The 20,779-nt window shown below is 39.1% G+C and overlaps 1 protein-coding gene across 5 annotated transcripts in view; it reads right to left on the reverse strand.

Annotated features, from left to right (window-relative positions):
• The window catches only part of grb10b (growth factor receptor-bound protein 10b), a 75,221-nt gene extending 55,358 nt beyond the window's left edge, over positions 1–19,863 (reverse strand). For 2 of the 5 annotated variants that reach the window (XM_047150959.2, XM_017466563.3), the window contains exon 1: positions 19,798–19,863. The gene's annotated coding sequence lies outside the window, so the exon portion shown is untranslated. Of the gene's footprint in view, positions 1–17,118; positions 17,234–19,797 lie in introns of those variants that run through there. The other 3 variants (XM_017466581.3, XM_017466554.3, XM_047151010.2) reach the window with 2 other exon arrangements.
• Positions 19,864–20,779: the final 916 nt, after the last annotated feature.

The following is a 20,779-nucleotide window of genomic DNA, read 5'->3' on the forward strand; positions in this document are numbered from 1 at the left end:
TGTTGAGCATTTACCAATTATAGCTCAATTTAGATTTTAGATTGCACAGCAATCTGCCAAAGATTTACCCCCCCCCCGACACATTTATCAATGAATGACAACACGAGAATAAATAATTGATGTGTTACTAAGAAACCACAAAATCCTCAGTCTTGGACACTTTCCAGCTGCGAAAAAAAGGTGCTGAAACTGGAGACTCCTTCCACAAAGATACACCCCCTTGACGTGTTTCCCTACAGAAAAGCTTTATCATTTATAATAAGTGACAACACTTTTTAATCCAATTATAAAAAGCGCACACTATACAAGACCCTGTGTAAGCTTTACTATAGAAACATGTTCAGAATCGAGACTTCAACAACGCTGTGGTATAATTATGTACAGTGGTGCTTGAAAGATTGGGAACCCTGTAGAATTTTATATATATTACACACACACACACACACACACACACACACACACACACACACACACAAACACAAACATATACACACACACACACACACACACACACACACACACACACACATATATATATATATATATATACACAGAAATATAACCTAAAACTATTTGTAATACTCCATACCTTTGGGGAAATGTTTTGTAGACCAATTAGACAAAACTAGAACTTTTTGGTTTAAATGAGAAACATTATATTTGGAGAAAGGAAAACACTGCATTCCAGCATAAGGACCTTATCCCATCTGTGAAACATGGTGGTGGTAGTATCATGGTTTTGGGCCGGTTTTGCTGCATGCGGGCCAGGACTGATTGCAATCATTGATCATACGAGCGGATTCTAAAGGGAAATGTCAAGACACCTGACCGTGAACTGAATCTCAAGAGAAAGTGGGTCAACGATCCTCAGCACACGAGTCATTTAACCGTTCTGTGGTAGAACGAGAATAAAGGTAATGTTTTGGAATGGCCACGTCAAAGTCCTAACCTGAATCCAGTAGAAATGTTGTGGAAGGACTTGAAGCAAGCAGTTAATGGGAGGAAACCCACCAACATCCCAGAGTCGAGGCTGTTCTATACTGAGGAACGGGATAAAACTCCTCCAAGCTGATGGACTAAGATTCCTTAGGAACGCTGCCAGAAGTTCTGCATCTCATTTACAGCAGGTCATAACAGCAAAAGGGTGCTCTACTAAGAACTCAAGATGCTCGCCATGAAGGGAGTTGAATAATTTTGAGACTGGAGAAATCATTATAAGTTTTTTTTCCAAAAGTAAAAAATTTTATTAAAAACTTTAATTTCACACTAACTGTTGTTACCCAGATGAGGATGGGTTCCCTTCTGAGTCGGGTTCCTCTCAAGGTTTCTTCCTCTTAAAACATCTTAGGGAGTTTTTCCTTGCCACCGTTGCCACTCAGTGGCTTGCTCAGTCGGGATAAATTCACACCTTTAATATCTGTATACCATGTTGATATTTCTGTAAAGCTGCTTTGAGAATGTCTATTGTAAAAAGCGCTATACAAATAAAATTGAATTGAATTATAAGTTGCATTTTCAGTGGAATTTGGGGAAACCGCTTGAAGCATTCGTCATGTTGAACTGTTTGAATTGCTTTAGTTCGATTTGTTCATCGCAAACCAGCTGAAAGTCCGTACATTTTGACAACAGACCTGATTTGCAATGACCAAGTATAATATTTCTTCCAATCTCATTTGTTTCATCGGGTACTCGTTATCCTTATCTACTCTCAGGGCTCTGTGTGAAAATCTGACGATGTTTTTGGTCATATTTATACAGAGATATAGAGAATTCAAAAGGGTTTACAAAAATTATATACATTACATACATAAAAACAAAGAAACAAACAAGTTTAGGATTTAAAAGAAGCATCACAGAATGTACATGACTGTGTGAGTAATCTTATATGGAAAGAAAAAAAAATCCTTAAAATGTGAAATATTTATTTATTTAAAAAAAAAAAAAAAAAAAAAAAAAAAAAAAGGAACCAAAAATGAAACAAGATTCACATTTGAACCCAACTCTAATCCTTAGCTATACTTATGCTGTCCCCATCAGCGCCAAAGAACTTTCATAAAGTTTCTCATTAAGGCTATTCTTTGCAAAAGGTTACAGCTATCTCACTTAATCCGTGACCGAATAACATGCTCCAAGAAACTGGACTGAACAAGACTGGACTTTAAAGGGTTAAAGAAGAAAACACGGTTCAACTCTTTGTTGAAACAGTGCCGTGTTGCTGGGAGAAACATCCTGCGTTGTGTGGGAGTGCTTCTCAGATTTGATGCATAAACAATATCATTTCCATAAAAATTTAATTAGAGCGGTTAAATATAGATGTAGGTGGGGAAGTAAAAGGTTTTTTTTTTTTTTTTACTGTGCTCAGGAATAAAAAAATAAAAATAATTCTATGTTATTGGTGACTTTTTAATAAAATAAGCTGATTTAACCACTCAATGCTTTTAGCTCATTAAGAAGGATCATAGTAAGCAGTGATTTAGCAAAATAAATAAAAGCAATCAGTGGAACCCCAAATTGAAACTTTACGCACCTTCGGCTTCACGTTCATAGCTGCATTATGTTAGTCCATCCGTTTTAGTATTTGACTTCAGTTAATAGTGAGAATGTTTGGGTGGGCAAAAAGGTACCACAGCACTGCTGAAATCTCAAATCTGATTGGTCAGGTGTCGTTGAATAATTTTCTACAACAGCAGCTCGGGCAGTTGTCCTCGCTTAATTTAAGCGAAAAGGTGCTCACAATGTGCAATTCGTTTCTAGAGTAAACAGCTCATTCAGAGGTACCCGAATGGTAGTCCATGGCTAATAATAAAAGGACCTGTGTGGAAAAATGTGTTGCTATAGAGTTATAAATGCCTCAGGATATCATCGATCGTTTCAACCAGCTCACCTGCCATGGGCTTTTATTTCATTCAAAATGATCACGGATCAGTACGCCGTTTTTTTGCTTGTTTAATGCCAAGTCCTGTATCTGCTCAGGAATGCTAGGAGCACGTTTTTTAACATACGGGGAGTTAGGACAAGAGCAAATAAATGGCACACACTGATTTGTAGGCCAAAGTGCAACAGAAGGAGATGGAAGAGAGAGAGAGAGAGAGAGAGAGAGAGAGAGAGAACCTCTGGCAAGTAGAATGAAATGCTGGAATGTGGGTTGTACTGTTGTCCAGATGTGGCATCCAGAGCCTGAGAGAACTGCCCACAGGTGGGCGAGGATGAGCGTCTGAAGAGATGTACATATTTACATTCACATTCCTGAATACAGTTGAGCAGTTAAGGGTTTTGCTCATGGACCATCATCTGGCATTAATCCTGGGACACAGTTACTAGCACACGAGCAGTTGTGCATGAACATCGCAGAATCTTTTCTTCATCCCGCAGGGGTCAGGAGCGGCACCCGCCCTTCTCTCCTTCTCTCTCTCTCAGGGCGAGACGGCTCTAATCGCTGAGCTTGCCTTGTTTAACCTCTGATGAGACATGCAATCTATGCCTGGGCAACACTAAAAGCTTTCCTGAATGATTAAATTAAATTTAGAAGCTTAAGCACATCAGTTCCAAGAAAGTATTTCAACTGTAATCTTGTACCGCTGCAACCGGCAGGCCAATTATTCTCACTGCCAAGACGCTCAGAAAACAAAAACAGCCCAACGGGTCACACTTAATAATCATTAATCGAATCTCTACGTAGATTCACCACACTCTCTTTTAGAAAAATGCTCACGTGATGCTATTTTTATCCGTTTAGAGTTCAATTTAATGGTGCGGAACAACAGGAACTAGTTTCACAGACATCGCTAATGTTATGGTGGAAATATGCTTATAACTCCTTCACCAGCATTTCTTTTTTTTTTTTTTCCCCCTGACTTGATTTAATAAAAAAATCAAGTAAATTTAATAAAAAAAACAAAAAAACAAAAAACAAAACAAAAACAAATGCAGCTTGTTATGAAACCACAGTGTGCTCTACCCTAAAGAGTTTCCAGTAGCGGAAAATTTCAAGCCCTGACACTGGAGACTCCTTCCATAAACGTTTATTAACAATGGCATATTTTTCATCGTTAAAGAACACGTTTTTTAAAACGTATTATTAGTATTAGATTATGTGGAGCGTTCTTACCTCCATACACGAGGTAAGATACATTCTAGTTAATGTGTAGTCTTAACCCGTAAAAGGGTTTTTTGTGTATTTGTCATCAGTCATTATTGATCAAGACCAGAGCTTCTGACGCCATGTCGTGCCACTCATCACTGCTAATGGTAGGTACCATTAAAAAAAATGTAATACATTTTTTTTTTTAAATCCACCCCATGCACCAGTCACCAAGTCCACGAGACACCTACTGTAACTTTATTCCAGTACGATAACAAAATGATACAAACGGCAGAATCACGTAACCCGAGAATGCAATACAATACCCAAGAAAGACACACACACACACACACACACACACACACACACACACACACACACACACACACACACACAAAAAAGAGAGACTCTGCAGATTTATGCAAACTGGAGACAAAGTAGGCATCGATAAGGGTGAAATTGCCCGTAAATTTGCAAGGGCGCTGCTGCCGAGCTTTCACTTTGATGCGCTATAACATAAGACACCCTTCAAGGCTACACAAATACCCCTTGCACGAGCCTGTCCAGATCCAGATTACCGAAAGAAAAAGCAGAGTGTCAACTTACAGCCATGTTGACAGACTTAAAGTTGATGTGCCATGACTGTAGTGCTCAAATCTCCTACATCAGATATATGCGTAAAAGCTAACCCCCACCCCGTAGAAACCATCATTAGGCCATCACACAAGTACACACATGTAGGCTGCAGCATAGAATAAATACTCGGAGAATGATGATGGAAACTGATAATATCTATCAAAACCAAAACATTCTTCGGTTCATATCCTTTTGAAAGGATAGGTGAGGAACGGAGGGTGGGGGGATGGGGGGGGGGGGGGGGTGTAAAAAAAAAAAAAAAAGTGAAATGTACCCTAATCTGATTAGGATCCAGTTTTGTCCCATCCACATTTAGGCTGACTAGAAACATGGAGCCAAGAGAATGAAGCTGTTCTGCAAGATATCGGTCTTTATGTTTACCGGCGTTTGGTAAGGTGCAACTCCAAAAGACTGGCTGGATAGGTTTTGTAAAGGCTATAAATACTCAGTGATTTTTCACACGTACCCTGCATGACTGAAGCTTGCAGCCCTGTGCTTAGGAGGTTAATCCAGGCCAGAAGGGATCTACCCACAGCATAACAAGAGTGTCAAGCTTGGGTGGTGTGACAACAGCCGCTGCGTCTTCGCTTAAACAGGGGCAGGCTTAGGTAACAGAAATAGCATGCCCAGTCGTAGGCTAGAAGTAGCTATCTGGGCTCACAGTATGGACATTGCCATAAACAGGTTCTTAAGAAGTACTACCATATCAGCGGTAATCATATAGCTGAGCCCCTTTTCTGTTCTATAAACAATCTCCAATTTTTGGCAGTACTGTTTTATGATATCATCAGGAATACTCTTTGTTAACGGTTTTTAGAATCTTTGCTTTCTTTGGCAGTAAAACTGGGGGTCCAAAAGGAACTTGCCAGACAGATACTTACTTGTCGAGTAACAGAGGACTGTATTAAAACCCCCATTCTCAATCCCACCAGCTCCTACACTTGTTCCTGATATATTCGGACAAAACATGTTCGGTTCGGTTTGTCAAAATATAAACAAATTAATAACTTGTAGTGACCCTGACCAGGATGAACCAGGTACTGATGATAAATGAGTCAAAACCTGTTGGGTCTATTGGGGCCCAACAAGTCAGCCATCAATCAGGAGGACACGTTTCCACTGCTTTAGAGTCCAGTGTGCTTTACGCCACTTCAGCCGACTCTTGGAACAGAGGATAGAGATCTTAAGATCTTGCTGATGTTGCTTCCATTGGCAGTCTCGAAAGTAGGGTTAGGGTTTGTACGTCGTGGCTGAGCTATTGTTGGTCCTAGACGCATCAGTTTCACAAAATCTTACAAACTGGCTCGTCGCAAAGGCGACGTTCAAGGACACTGCCATGTGTAAAGTCACCGAGCTCTTCAGGACAACCCATTCTACTGCCAACGTTCATCTATAGAGAATACATGGCTATGTGCTTGACGTTATCCACCTGTTAGCAATGGCTGTGGAGAAAACCCCCAGACCTCAATTATTAGGAGGGGTATCCACTTGCTTTTGGCCATATAGAGTACAAGTTGCTTTGTCCTCAAGCACTCCTAACCAGGTCGTCAGTGTTAAGTCCTTATGAGTATTTATTCTTGGTCTACTCATGAATGTATACATATTTAATGCACAACAAGACAAAACCTAAAATAGAGACTTAAAAAACACAAACATTTTGTTCACAAGTATTTTTCATGCACGTGGGCAATATACAGTTTCCACTGTTGGGTAATTATTTTGAAATTAACAGGACATTACCAAGACAAACTGCACTCGAAGAAAGGCTTTTGGGAACACGGACGGTCCCTAATTGAGGGACGGTTTCAGTCGGTGAGGAACAAGGCTCTTAGGAAAGTGAACTAATAGGACAGGAGCTCTCGTCTCTGTGCCCATATCAGCTGCGTGGGTGGGCTGAGCGTATCCTTCCAACTTTATAACTCAACAGGTCCCATTCACGCTTCAGAGAAAGGCAACAAAAATAGGGTTGTCAAGTTAGATTTGTGTCATGGGAAAAAAAGTGGTGTTGATGTGAAAATGGGTACATGGACAATTTTCATGCACTACTACCAAACTAAACTCATTCATAATGTGGGGACGTGGTAGTTCAGAGGTTAAAGGTTAAAGTTTATCACATTCTGCCAAGTGTAAATCAAAAACACAAAAAGAAACTGTGGTACCCCAAGCTTTGTAAACAAGGAAAGAGAAAGAAATGATAGGGAGCACCAACATGCAACCAATCGGAACATCTCTACTTGACTACCAGTTAGGCCTGTTGAGTCACAATAATAAAAGTTCTAATAATTAGAAGGTTGATAGTTCAATCCAAGCAAGGCCCTCCCCCCTCAACAGTTCTTACTGGCTAGTGACTTTAAATACAATTTGTTATAATTTTATACATTAAACTTGACCAACACATTAAAGAATTGCTTTTCACTTTGTAGAGGTAATAATGAATAATATTGGGGGGGTGTTGGGGTGTTGGGGTGCAGTTATATGAAAATAATCAGTGATGTGGTGGTTAGTAGGGACGGGTGAGATCTTATCGTTTGCGATATACCCGTAGAAATTCTCCCCATGAGAAGAATTAGTGTTCCCGCGATAATAACGATAAAGCCTAGTCGATGACGCATTTCTGTGTGAGACGGTCAACCTTTACAATCTGGAACTGGTTTGGTTAGAGAAAATCAGATTTACTTTTAGGTCAATGTTTGTGTTTCTGAGGCTCTCGAGATCATATTTTATATATATCAGGGCAGCGACTAACGATTATTTTCAGAATAAATTAGTTGGCCGATTATTTATTTTTCTTCTTCTTCGATTAATCATATGGGGACGGGGCAAACTTTCAGTACCAATTTTTTTGTTTATTTAAAATAAAATCCACAAACTGAGTGTTACAAATATAAACTACAGACTAAAACTTTACACAACTGTTTGTTCAAAACAGAAAATTACTCAATACACACACCAGAATATATATTATTAATTTAGGACTGTAGTTTAATTCTTTGCTTTTTGTGCATCCATAAAAAATAATGCATAAATACTAATATACAATATAAACTAAAATAAATGATATATATATATATATATATAAATAAATTATTTTATAGTATTTATGCCTAATTTTTTATGGATGCACAAAAATCACTTAATTAAACTACAGTCCTAAATTAATAATAAAAACGCACTTTCACTGCACCTTGTGGTTTCGCTGGCTTTAGGAATATCATTTTACTTGTGTTTACTTTTGATCATAGTGTTTTCATGAGACATTACAGATCTTACTCACGCTCCTACACTCTACCCTGCGTGTGATCAGCAACGCGGCCTCGTTACCAACACATCCCTTCCGACAGAATTTACACTTCAAGCGTGCAAATACAACATAAAATGACAATAAACTTAAATTAAACTAAACCTTTTAAGCAGCTTGCAGCAGTTTCCCCTGCCCCTTGCACACAGTGGAGCATCTTGGATATAAACATGTTTGTGCTCGTGCAGCACTATTTGATCTCCGCGGTGTTTAATGTAAAATGCTCCCTGCCTTTCTTCCTCAGTCACTTGATTATTTCTCCCCCGTCTGATGGAGACTGAGGTCATGTTGGGAATAAAAAGTAACGCTGACAGAAAGTAAAGTGAAGAAAGTCAATGTTCGTGACTCGGGTGTCTGCTAATGCTAGCATGTGTATGACGTCATGCGCCGTCAACTAGGAAGTGGCTTATAATTCCGGTTAGTGTATTAAAAAAAAACAAAAAAAAAACAAAAAAAACAAAAAAAACAAAAAAAAAAACACGCTAGTGATATCTTTTGAGATGATATTACCTTTCTAAAATCCACACACTAGACGGTAGTGCATAGTGTAAGTGTAGAGTACTTCATTTGGGACAAATTCGCACCTTTAATATCTGTATACCGTGTTGATATTTCTGTAAAGCTGCTTTGAGACAATGTCTATTGTAAAAAGCGCTATACAAATAAAATTGAATTCAATTGAATTGAGTGCATTAATATAAACCAATGACGGAACTACTGCTCAAGCCGTATCAACAACTGCTCACCGACCTGGGCATAAATGTCAGTTTGCTTAAAGTGCTGGATCTGCAGACTGCATGACATAGCATGTATGTGGGATTTTCATACCTGCATTATGCAACCAACATTCCTTATACAGCTCAGACCAATCTTATTAGAGATTAAAGACTTTGCTGTGGAAAGTCGAAGCCATCATGCTTTTGCTTTCAAAGTTTCAGGACCCGAGGCCATGACTTTGATATGAAAAGAAGGCGTAGAATCACGATTCTCGAAATCAAAACTATATGTTGGCAACAAATAAATACCCACAAAGACACATCATTGGCGCTAAATTCTAAGTAATTTCCTCTAATATATGAATACAAATGTCTTCTATCATTATTATTATTGGTTACAGAATTTCTCATATTTAACCCCTATCTTTGTTTAGAACATAAATCTGTTAATCGCGCTTATTAAAAAATAATCCTAAAAAAAAAAAAAAAAGATCACATAGAATCCGATTCAACAACAAAGATATTGAACGTTTTAGAACTGACCACGTTGTAGTGTTGAAAATACATCAAACTTTCATTTATTAATATAAATCTAATCTAAAATTCCACTTATAAGTCCTGGCATGTTAACTTGTATTAGCCAACTGGCTAGTGTTGAGTTCACGGAGCTAATGAATGCAAAACATGTTATAAACACCTCCACTGCAACACAGCCAACGCAGGAAACTTGGCAAGAAATCTCGCCAACAAGCATGGCGAGGCAGGTTCACTAGCTAAAGGTTCTATTGTGAGCATAACAGAGGCATATGATTAACTACTACTGTGCAGTGACTCATGAAGCGTCGTCAGCCAAATTTTTTGAAAGGAGTATGATAAAATATCGGTGCTCACAACAGAGATAAGAGGTGTTAAACATGTCAAGTACTTTAATTTTATGAACCGATTTGGCTCTAACGAGTGATTTCAGAACATATCGAAATATAAGAAACGTTTGAATTTATTTAGTAGTCGCATGTTTTTTTTTTAAGGAACAAAAGGAAGAATTTGTAACGTAATGCTAATAATCGAACTTTTTGGGTGTTCGGGGACCTCAGTCTGTATATATTTTTGTCCAAAGTGTTGTTTTTTTTCCTCGAGATTGTGAGAGAACGAGGCTAGTGCTAGCTGTGAAAATGCATACATATGATATAAGCGGAAAATCCTCTCAGAAATGCTCAAGTTGGCTCATGTTAACTAACTGTAACTAAAAACTTTTGACACCTCATGCCATTCTATTGAAAGAAGCTCCGCTCAGAATTCCACCTGACCGAATACAGCCTAATCATTCCCCATGGATACCCACAGCAATGTACATAAAAGCACAAAGAATGAATAGCAAGGATAAGTACTGTCCACGCCACTCTCTATAGCTTCACATGCCCAGTGTCTCAGAGGGTATTAGCATTCTATAGGCTGTAGTGAATGATAGCAAGCTGACGCAAGGCTGAATGGAATGTGCTTGGCTCACACGAAGTTGCCCTGTAGCCATGGAGAGGGACATGGAGCATATGTAGAAGCACAACCCCAATTCCACACTGTGTAAAATGTAAATAAACGCCAATAAAAACAGAATGCAATGATTTGCATGTCTCATAAACCCATGTGTTATTCGCAATAGAACATAGAAAACATATCAAGTGTTTAAACTGAGGAAACGTACCGTTTGAAGGAAAAAAATAAGGTCAATTTGAATTTGATGTTCGCAACATGTCTCAAAAAAGTTGGGACGGGGAAACAAAAGCCTGGAAATGTAAGTGTTACTAAAAAAGAAACAGCTGGAGGAACATTTTGCAACTAATTAGGTTAATTGTCAACAGGTCAGTAACATGATTGTGTATAAAATTTTTTTTTTTTTTTTTTTTAAAGAGTATCTAAGAGAGGCAGAGTCTCTCAGAAGTAAAGATGGGATGGAATCTGGATGGAAGCATGTGCTGCTCTAAAAGCTGTATGTATATACACACACCTTTTAGCATTGATGATGCCTTTCCAGATGTGCAAGCTGCCCATTCCATAGGCACTAATGCACCCCATACCATCAGAGATGCAGGCTTTTGAACTGAGCGCTGATAAAAAAAAAGTCGGATGGTCCCTCTCCTCTTTAGTTTAGAGGACGCTGTGTCCATGGTTTCCAAAAAGAATTTTGATTGGTCTGAACCACAGAACAGTTTTACACTTTGCGTCAGTCCATTTTAAATCAGCTTTGGCCCAGAGAAGACGGTGGCGTTTATGGATCATGTTCACATATGGGTTCTTCTTTGCAGGATAGAGTTTTAACCAGCATTTGTGGATGGCACGGCGAACTGTGTTCACACACGATAAGTTCTGGAGGTGTTTCTGAGCCCATGCAGTGATTTCCATTGCAGAATCATTCCTGTTTTAATGCAGTGCCGCCTGAGGGCCCGAAGATCACAGGCATGCAGTATTGATTTTCACCCTTGTCACTGGCACACAGAGATTTCTCCAGATTCTCGGAATCTTTTGATGATATTATGTTCTGTAGATGATGAGATATTCATAATCTTTGCAATTTTACATTGAGGAACATTATTCTGAAATTGTTCCACAAAATGCAGTTTGTTGCAGATTGACCATCTTTACTGCTGAAAGACTCTGCCTCTCCAAGATACTATTTTTTATACCCAATCATGTCACTGACCTGCTGCCAATTCACCTCCAGCTGTTTCCTTTTAGTAACACTTACTTTTCCAGCCTTTTATTGCCCCTGTCCCAACTTTTTTGAGACGTTTTCTGGCCATCAAATTACTTTACTTTTTTTTCTTAAAGTGATACATTTACTCAGTTTAAACATTTGGTATGTTTTCTATGTTCTACTGTGAATAACATACGGGTTTATGAAATTTGCAAATCATTGCATTCTGTTTTAATTTACATTTTACACAGAGTCCCAACTTTTTTTGGGATTGGGGTTGTAGATCCTGGGATGGCTATATGGAAAATCTCTGATCCTCTCACCAGGCTAGCTCATATTAGCTAGCTGGCACGTTTATAAACATTACTGAACATTCCTCACAGAAACCATGTCAGGTTAGCTTGTGTTAGCCAGCTGAAACATTTGTGGAAATGATCTAAAATTCCTCTCAGAAATCCTGTCAGGTGAGATCACGTTAGCCAGCCAGAACATTTATGAAAAATAATCTAAAGTGCCTCTCAGAAATTCTGTCAGGTTAGCTCAGGAGCGTTCCCAGGGTCCTATGTTCCCCAGGTTTATATGGCACATAATGAACACATGGTGATTTAAAGCTAGAGTTAGGCTTCAGTATTAGTGAGAGTAGGTCATTGTAATTGGCTGGAGCATTTGTGAAAATTAGCTAAAATTCCTCTCAGAAATCCAGTCAAGTTAGCTTGGGTAGAGATCATTAGCCATTAATTAGTAGTAGTAGTAGTAGTAGTAGTAGTAGTATAGATTTTAACGCCATGCTAGCATCTGAATCCATGGGCGTAACCACACATTCTCTGGGGGGGGTCGTGTCCCCCCAATGTTGTGGAAATACCAATCTGTCCCCCCAAATATACAGTGCAAAATATTTTCTATATGTCCCCATTTAATGAACCCTGCCAACGCATCTGTCTTTTCTTCATCTATTCTATTTATTTATGTCTATTCCTTTTTAAGGAAAATCGGTGTGTTCCCCTCCTCCAATTGTACACTTGGTTGCGCCCATACTCAACGCAAGTTCGTCGATATATTTTAGCAGCTCAGTCTGTAAGAAATGGAGACCGCAGCCAAGTGCAGAAAAGTGCAGCAGAGCATATGAGCTTTTTTTCAGACAGTAAGTAACTAGATACCTAAATAGTAGGTAACCTTAGCTTAGTACAGAAGGCATCATACCATGGCTTGGTTTGTTCTTAAGAACGTCAATTAACTAAAAAATAAAAACTAAAAAATAAAACGTCAACCCACGAAGTAGGCTAGGATAACATCAGTTCCAGTTTTTGACCATTAACTTTACATTCACCTGCATATCCTCCCACCGAGTTCGTTGGACCCCCCCCCCCCCCCCCATGTCCATACCATGGTTACGTCCTTTCTGAATCTATTTTCATGGCAAAAACTGAACTACAAAAAATACAAGAGTTGCATATTTAAAAAATAAAATCCAAACAAGAAGAAAAATACTGCAGTTAAGATCGTATAAGATCTTTTATATTTACATATGATAAAAAAAAAAAATCTAAAACCCTTTCTGGTTAAAAAAAAAAAAAAAAAATCTTACTAAACAAGTGTTTAAGTGAGCTTACTACATAAAGTTAAGTTGTCACAAGTTGTCTACTTGCATCAAAAGCGAAACAGTCTAATAAAATATGTTTAACGGAATGGGGGGTCTTGCCGAACATACACAGAGTTGGGTCTTCGCCTTTAAGCAGAAATGTACGAGTCGATCTAGAATGACATTACAAATTAAATCTCAGAATTCCTGTCAAGGTAGCCAGCTCCCGAGCCTTAGCAGAAAAGATGGGACATAAATTCGGAACGTCAACCTGGATTGTGAATTTGAATTGAATTAAAGTGCTCATAGACCTGTTAGTCAAAGTCATCTTAGCCAGCTGGGGCATTTATTTATAAGATTTAAATCTCCTCTAAGAAATCCTGGCATGTTAGCCAACATGCTGGTGTAGAGTTGAATGCAATTTTTTTTTTTTTTTAAATGCTAAAGCAGTCAACTTGGCAAGAAATCTAGCCAGCAAGCACTTCGAGGCAGGTTAGACAGCTAAACGTTTTTTTACTGAGAGTTTAACTCACGCATATGATTAACCGCTTTTCCTGTGTAATGACTCATGAAGCTTCGTGCTTGCCATCACACACTGATGTTTACACGGAATCGTTTCGAAAGAGATCGATAAAGCACCGGCGTTCAAAACAGAGACGCAACACACTAACCTTATGAACCGATGTGACGAACACACGAGGTAAGAACATATTACACAAACTCGTGCGTCAATTATTTAGTTACTTCTTTGATTCACGAAACTCAGGAAGAGCTTTGCATTCATAAATTTTATTCACCCGTATCATTATCAATACATCCCAATCTCAAAGTCTAATTAAAGTTGATCAGTTAACAGCAGGGAAGGCAAGCCATCTTTGCTGCCCAAAAGAAACGGTCTTGACCAGCAGTCATCTGATACAATGGGGATTTTGTTCCACTGTTTGCAAGCAATGACAGTGCAAATAAAGTAGAAAGGAAGTCCAAGCTTTTCTGTTTGCTTGGTGTCATTCTGCCTTCAAGCATCTCGTACGGTTTGCAGGAATCTAAATGACCACGTAAGTCACCTATCTGTTCGAAATGACTACGATTTTAAAGGATATTGAACAGAAACAGAAAAAAAAGAGAGACTCAATGAAGCGAACATAAACCGTTCAACTCATGGAGCAACTCAGTCCTAGGTCAATACATTAAGTCACATAAAGGGTACTTTGGCAAAACTGACCTCATCCCAAGGGTGTAGGATTTGTTTGGCTTCGCATGTGTCCCGAAACTGAGCGTAAAGCATACACCGAGAGCACCGTACACCACGGATATCTAACAATATCCAAGCACAGTTTAGTGATGAAAAACAAACAAACGGAAAATATATATTCGAGACATTCAGTCGGTGAATTCAAGCTGTGCATGCACCGATCAGCGACTAGCAAATAAATAAAATCGTCGTTGTTTTATAAGAACTTTTATAAACAACTTCGATATTCAGAACCCAGTGGAAGATATACGTCGGAAAATAATCAACGACGGGGTGGTGTGGTGTGATGCAGCACAATGCGAACTGGCGTTACCTCAGAGTTATATAAAAAGATTATTTTTGAATAACCTCCTGAAGCATTTTATTCCTCTTAAATTCCCTACACCAATGTTCACTTTATTAAAAGAACACACTGTCCATGTGTGTTATAGACATGTACACACCTTAATCACACTATTAACATCGTGTGAGAGTTTTCACCGCATTTTGTGACAGGACACGATCACACACGGCAGTGCTCAACTGTTTGTCGGCAAACAAGAGAGCACGGCTGCGTCCCAAACCACGTACTTATCTACTACAGTATACAGTAGGAGAAATACATGCATCTCAGCTACTATATAGAAGGTAAGTACGCAGTTTGGGACGCAGCCCACGGCTTCAAGCAGTCGTCTATTTGCACATACAACATTACAAATAATTAACTGCACTTGAAGCGTTTGTAAAATTACAGCTGAAACACACAAAACTGTATACGGTCCCATAACGAAGACCAACTGTATGTCGATACGTGAAATTCTGGAGGGAACGTCGGACGGCGTGACGTGGGGACGTAATGACGTGTGCCGTTAATCGATCTACGTTCTATATGTAAAACCTGAACATGAAAGGAGTATTCTAAAAGCGACTTGTGTAAACACCTTAATCACAATATCGTCTTATTCAGAATAAGGTCAATAATTAGATTACTGCTGTCCATGTAAACGTAGTCTATGACTAGATGTTTTTCTTTGTTCAACAAGACAGTTTAAAAATAGACTTACGCTGAAACATGGATTATGTGAAGTGTTCGACATATGAATCCCGTTAAATGAACTGTTTACTTGAGAAGCTTAAACATATTAGAAGGAGCACATTAACATAAACCTGTAATTTGCTGGCACTACTGTCTGAGCTGTTGTTATAGACCGTCTATACAGGATTGTTGCGGCCAAAAATGCTGGACTTTGCTGCAGCGTTGTTGTATTTTTGTTTCTTTTTTACAAAATCTGCGATGAGATTTTTGTGCTTTTTTTTTTTGTGGAAAACTACTTGAATCGACGAAAGCACAATCGCACGAAATCGTTTTGCACGGCCTTTCGCGATGATGTTTGTTGGTAAACGAGACCTTTTAGCTGCTCTCACGTCTGACGCACATGGATCGAAGCGGGCTCTGGCCGAACGAGCGTCGCGACGGCGCCCAAACCTGCGGAAAATATTGCGACCTCTGAATATTGCGGCGTTTTCTCGATCTTCTGTTCATTTATGCCATGGCAAAATCCTGGAGGGACTGTATAGAAAATTCATCAAACTTTTCTGGCCAATCAGAATCATGGGATCATTTATTGCTACCTCTGAGTACTTTTAAACGGTGTTAAAGGAGTCTTGTAAGTGCTTTTTCTTGATTTTACTCTTATTAATGAGTTTCTATGCGTATTGTTTTCGGTGATTATCTCTGTGTGAAACTCTACGTGCTGCCGTCTTGACCAGGTCTCCCTTTAAGAAGACATTGTGATATGTCAATGGGATCTTCCTGGTTAAATAAAGGATAAATAAATAAAATAATACAGATATAAAAACAGATAGACCATAGGTTCTGCACTCACAATTTGTAGCAAAAAAAATAAAATACAATCCAGCAACAGGACAAGTACTTGGTGTGAATCACTGATGATTCATTTGACAGATTCGATTCTTTAAACGAACCAAAACAAAAACAAACAAAGAAAGTGAACTGAACTTCACCAGTTTTAATTCATTTCACTCAACACCCATGAACCAAAAACTGAGGAAAAGCTGCACTCTCACTTTTGCTCAAAATAACTGGTTTTATTTGACTGATATTTACATACATCAGTCTATCTATAAGCCCGTGATGTGTCAAGTCAGCTTTTTTTTTTAAACCTCCTTTAATGAAGGTTTAAAAAAAAAAAAAAAAAAAAAAAAAGTTTAGGTCAAGCTTGACACCCTTTAATTAAAAAACGATTCATTTGTGCTCGCGAACCGATTCGCACCATCGACTCGCTCAAAGGAGTCGTCCCCTTTAAAAAAAAACAACAAAGAATCGATTCCTTTGTGAATCGCTCATCAACATAAAAAAAACAGAAACAGTCTCAAACATTAAGCATGAAGTTATACTCAGTCAATAAAAGCTCACGGTGACTAGATCGGTTAATACCTGGAAGCATCATGTAAACATAACGATCCGGATAGTTAGAAAGCGAGACGCTTTAGCGCGCAATGCATTCACGACGTGATCGGAATTTAAAAGATCATTTCGAAGATACACAGCCCGAAGAAATGCAGCCAACGGTGCGTGCACTCGACCACGTGAGCAACGCTACAAATAACTACATCCACCAGCTGGGGATCCAGCGCGAGGAACACTTTCCTTGTCGCGTGCGCGACGCACGTTAGTTTGAAACGCGCTGAAAGATTCAAACACTTTCACTGTTTAGATCAGGAGCACGCTATGAGAGAGAGCACACACCGGCAGAACACCACCCCTACACTTCCCTCCCGCCCACATGGACGGATTTCTAGGCGGGTGCCAAAAGTTTTGAGCAGGAATCAAATGTTACGCTGCAGTTTAAAAGTGGATTGCTCACCCAAAAGCGCTGCCGGGACACTGCTTTTGCTCCCTCGAACGCTGATATTCCCGTGGAGGTACAGACAGTCTCTCAGCTGACTTTCCAACACACACCAAACCCCGCCTGCAATTTCCTCTAAGCCCATCCACTTCATCACCAAGCCACGCCCCTCGCCCGGAACTCTCCGTAACACACTGACTACGTGCAAAACCGCAAGACACCCCTATCAATAATAGAAATAATACTCTCAGGTGTGTAACTGAGTACTTCAACAACACAACTCCCTAATCATTCAGGCTATACACAAACCTGCAATCTGTTCCCCATGTATCTGTATCTGTATCCCATTCCACCAAGATTTTACCTCGTAAACTTTCACATCAACGCATTCCCTTTCGATAATCGTCTTTTAGTACAATTTAGTTGACCTCGCATGAGGAATTAAACACTTCAGCGTGCCCTTTTGTAGAGAAATACTCCCAACAAGAGTGCGGTGTGATGAAGCAGAATTACCGTTACTGCCCCGACGTGGATCACTCTCCCATAACGGCACGTCCTGACGCGTTTTATACCTCTTACTGAGACTCACGTTACTGAGAAATCGGAAAAACAAGCCTGAAGGCCTTCTACTCAAGGAAAACTGCTACAATCACTTGTCCAAGACAAGTGATCTCGTACATCTGTACGAGACAGGGTCACAGGAACCGGGAACCTCTGCCAAGGAACTCGAGGGCACCTATACGGGGTCACGGGAAGCCTGTCACCGATCGCTGGGGGCTCCCAAGGGACACCACGGACTGGGTGCCAAGCTATCGCAGGGCACAATCGCACACTACAGACAATTTAGAGATGCCAGTCAGCCTACAGCGCATGTCTTTGGACTGGGGAGGAAACCTGTGAAGCAGAGGGAGAACACACGTTGGTGTTATGCGTTTGCCCCACCCTCCCTGGCTTGTAGCGGTCACGTGTAGGGGGAAAGATCTAGCCAAAAATGGGTTAAAAAAAAAAAAAAAAAGTGCCGACTTTTTTTTTTTTTAAGTGGCATGCTTTCTGTCGATTATTTTCACATTCCACATATTTTGTAAAATTAATCTTCTCCCATAAACACATGCATGAAAATACTCTATTAAGTTCATATGTATTAGTTCTGTACCTTGTCCTGTTATATAAGTTATAAATACTATATATAGACTTCGACCGATCGATTGCTGGAACTATGGGTTATCTGCAAACATTCACGTTTTTCTCGATTGCCGTGGTCATTAAGCGGTACAAAAGCGGCCTCTAGAGGTGAAATAAAAACCAGCACTGACAAACTTTGTTGTGATATTTGAAGTGTTTTTTTATTCATTTTGGATTTTTATTTGTTATTCGGAGTGTTACTATTTGGCTCAGTTTGGACGTTTCATTTACTGTAATACTAATTAACAGTTAATATATAATTAATATTTATCATGGTAGTCAGTACAGTTCATTTTTGTTTAAAAAAATGTTTTCATTCAGTAACAATAATAAAAAAACATAACTATCGCCCGATTAATCGGTTATCGATAGGTTCCGTCCAACTTAGTTATTGGAATCGGTTAAAATCCACTTGCGCTCGCCCTCTAATCATATACAATGCTTATTCTCACTGGCCACTTTAATAAGAACACCTGCCAATCAGCCAACCGTGTACGGTAGCAGAAAATCGTGCAGATACACCTCAAGAGCTTCAGTCGGAGCTCATATCGAACATCAGGATGGGGGAAATAAAATCTCAGTGATCTCAGTGGCTTTAACTGTAGCAGGTTTGAGTATTTCAGAAACTGCTAGCCTCCTGGGATTTTCACACAAACCAGTCTCTCGAGTTGAGTTCCGACGTGTGGAACTGCTGTGCATGGAAACGCCTCGTCGATACGAAAGGTCAAAGGAGAACAGCTTTGAGAACTGGTTTGAGCTGACATGGAGCCTACAGTACCTCAAATAATCACTCTGTACAACCCACGGTGAGCAGAAAAGCATCTCAGAACGGACAGAACATCGAAAAGATGTACAGCATGTCAAACACTATTTCAGAAATTGCTGGTCTAGAGGGATTTTCCCCACAAAACAGTTTCTAGAGTTTACACAGAATGGTGCATGGAAAAAACAAACAAACAAACAAACAAACATCCACTGAGTGGAATTGCTGTGGATGGAAAAGCCTTGTTGATGTGAGATGGAGAAGGTTAGAGGAGCTGGGCTAGGGTCAAATTATCACTCTTTACAACCGTGGTGAGCAGAAAAGCATCTCAGAATGCACAACACGTCAAACATTATACACTCCCCCATCACACACACACACACACACACACACACACACACGAGTATCAGTATTTTCGTATACTATATGAGCATGCACTATAGTGCCAGGACGTTTTAATATGGTGACGTAACCTTTAGAGCCCATTTAGTACAGAAGCCATATGGACGTAGTCATGGAAACCAGTCAGCACGCGCCCATTTCAGGAGTATGAGCACATTATTATTTCCCTCTTTCATGTTAAGTATTTTATTATTTATTTACGCGCACTTGTTCTTATTCTTATTTATTTATTTATTTATTTATATTTTTAAGCCTCCTCAAAGCACAAGCAGTAGCGGATTAAAAAAAAAAAAAGAAAAAAAAAACAGAAAAAGAAAAAAAGGACAATCTGAGAGAAAGACTTTCCCTACCTTGTTTGCAGAGCATGCCGCGCGACGCTGAAGCGTGTGTGCTTCTGCTCAAAGTTGTTGTTCACAAGGACACGCCCACTGAAGGGCACCCGCCCCTCTTCCAGCCAATAGGACGTCGCGCTGTGGCCACACCCCCACACGCGCACGCTGGATAAACAAAGCTCTATGGCAGCGTGGCGCGCGCGCGTACAGGCCGCATATGCTTGTGTTTCCAGTCAAATTAAACCAGAGTAAGAAATATTTATTATTAAATATATATTTTTTACGTTATCAAATTATTATTTATTAATTAAAGCAAGGTGTTAGCGATGAACTGGGTCCATGCATGCAAATTAGACATACATGTTGTTATTTATGCAAATTAGACATACATGGTTTTATTTATGCAAATTAGGCACACAAGGTTTTATTTATGCAAATTAGACATACAGGTTTTATTTATGCAAATTAGGCACACAAGGTTTTACTTATGCAAATTAGGCACACAGGTTTTTATTTATGCAAATTAGACATACATGCTTTTATTTATGCAAATTAGGCATACATGCTTTTATTTATGCAAATTAGGCACACAAGGTTTTAATTTATACATTATATATATATATATATATATATATATATATATATATATATATATATATATATATATATATATATATATAAAGCAAAAAGGAAACATTTAGAGGAAACATGCGTTGTTTAAAAAAACAAAACTGTGCGCTAGTGTGGTTTACAAAGGAAAGGAACATATCTCAGAAAACAAGCTTTATGACATGAAGACATGCAGAGTGAGCACAGCTGGGCTTAGGTGCTAGTTTCAGATAATGCAGTGATCGTGAGTGGGGGAAAAAAAACCCAGTGAAATAAAGGTGTTCTGTTGCGTTTTAATATTATTTTTATCGCTAACTATAGTTTAAGAGAAGACGTGTTAAAGATGCAGTTTATTCCAAAAGTATTTTAAAACTGTAATGCTTCTTTGAAA

The sequence above is a fragment of the Ictalurus punctatus genome, chromosome 1 (assembly GCF_001660625.3).
Source record: "Ictalurus punctatus breed USDA103 chromosome 1, Coco_2.0, whole genome shotgun sequence".
Taxonomy (NCBI): Eukaryota; Metazoa; Chordata; class Actinopteri; order Siluriformes; family Ictaluridae; genus Ictalurus; species Ictalurus punctatus.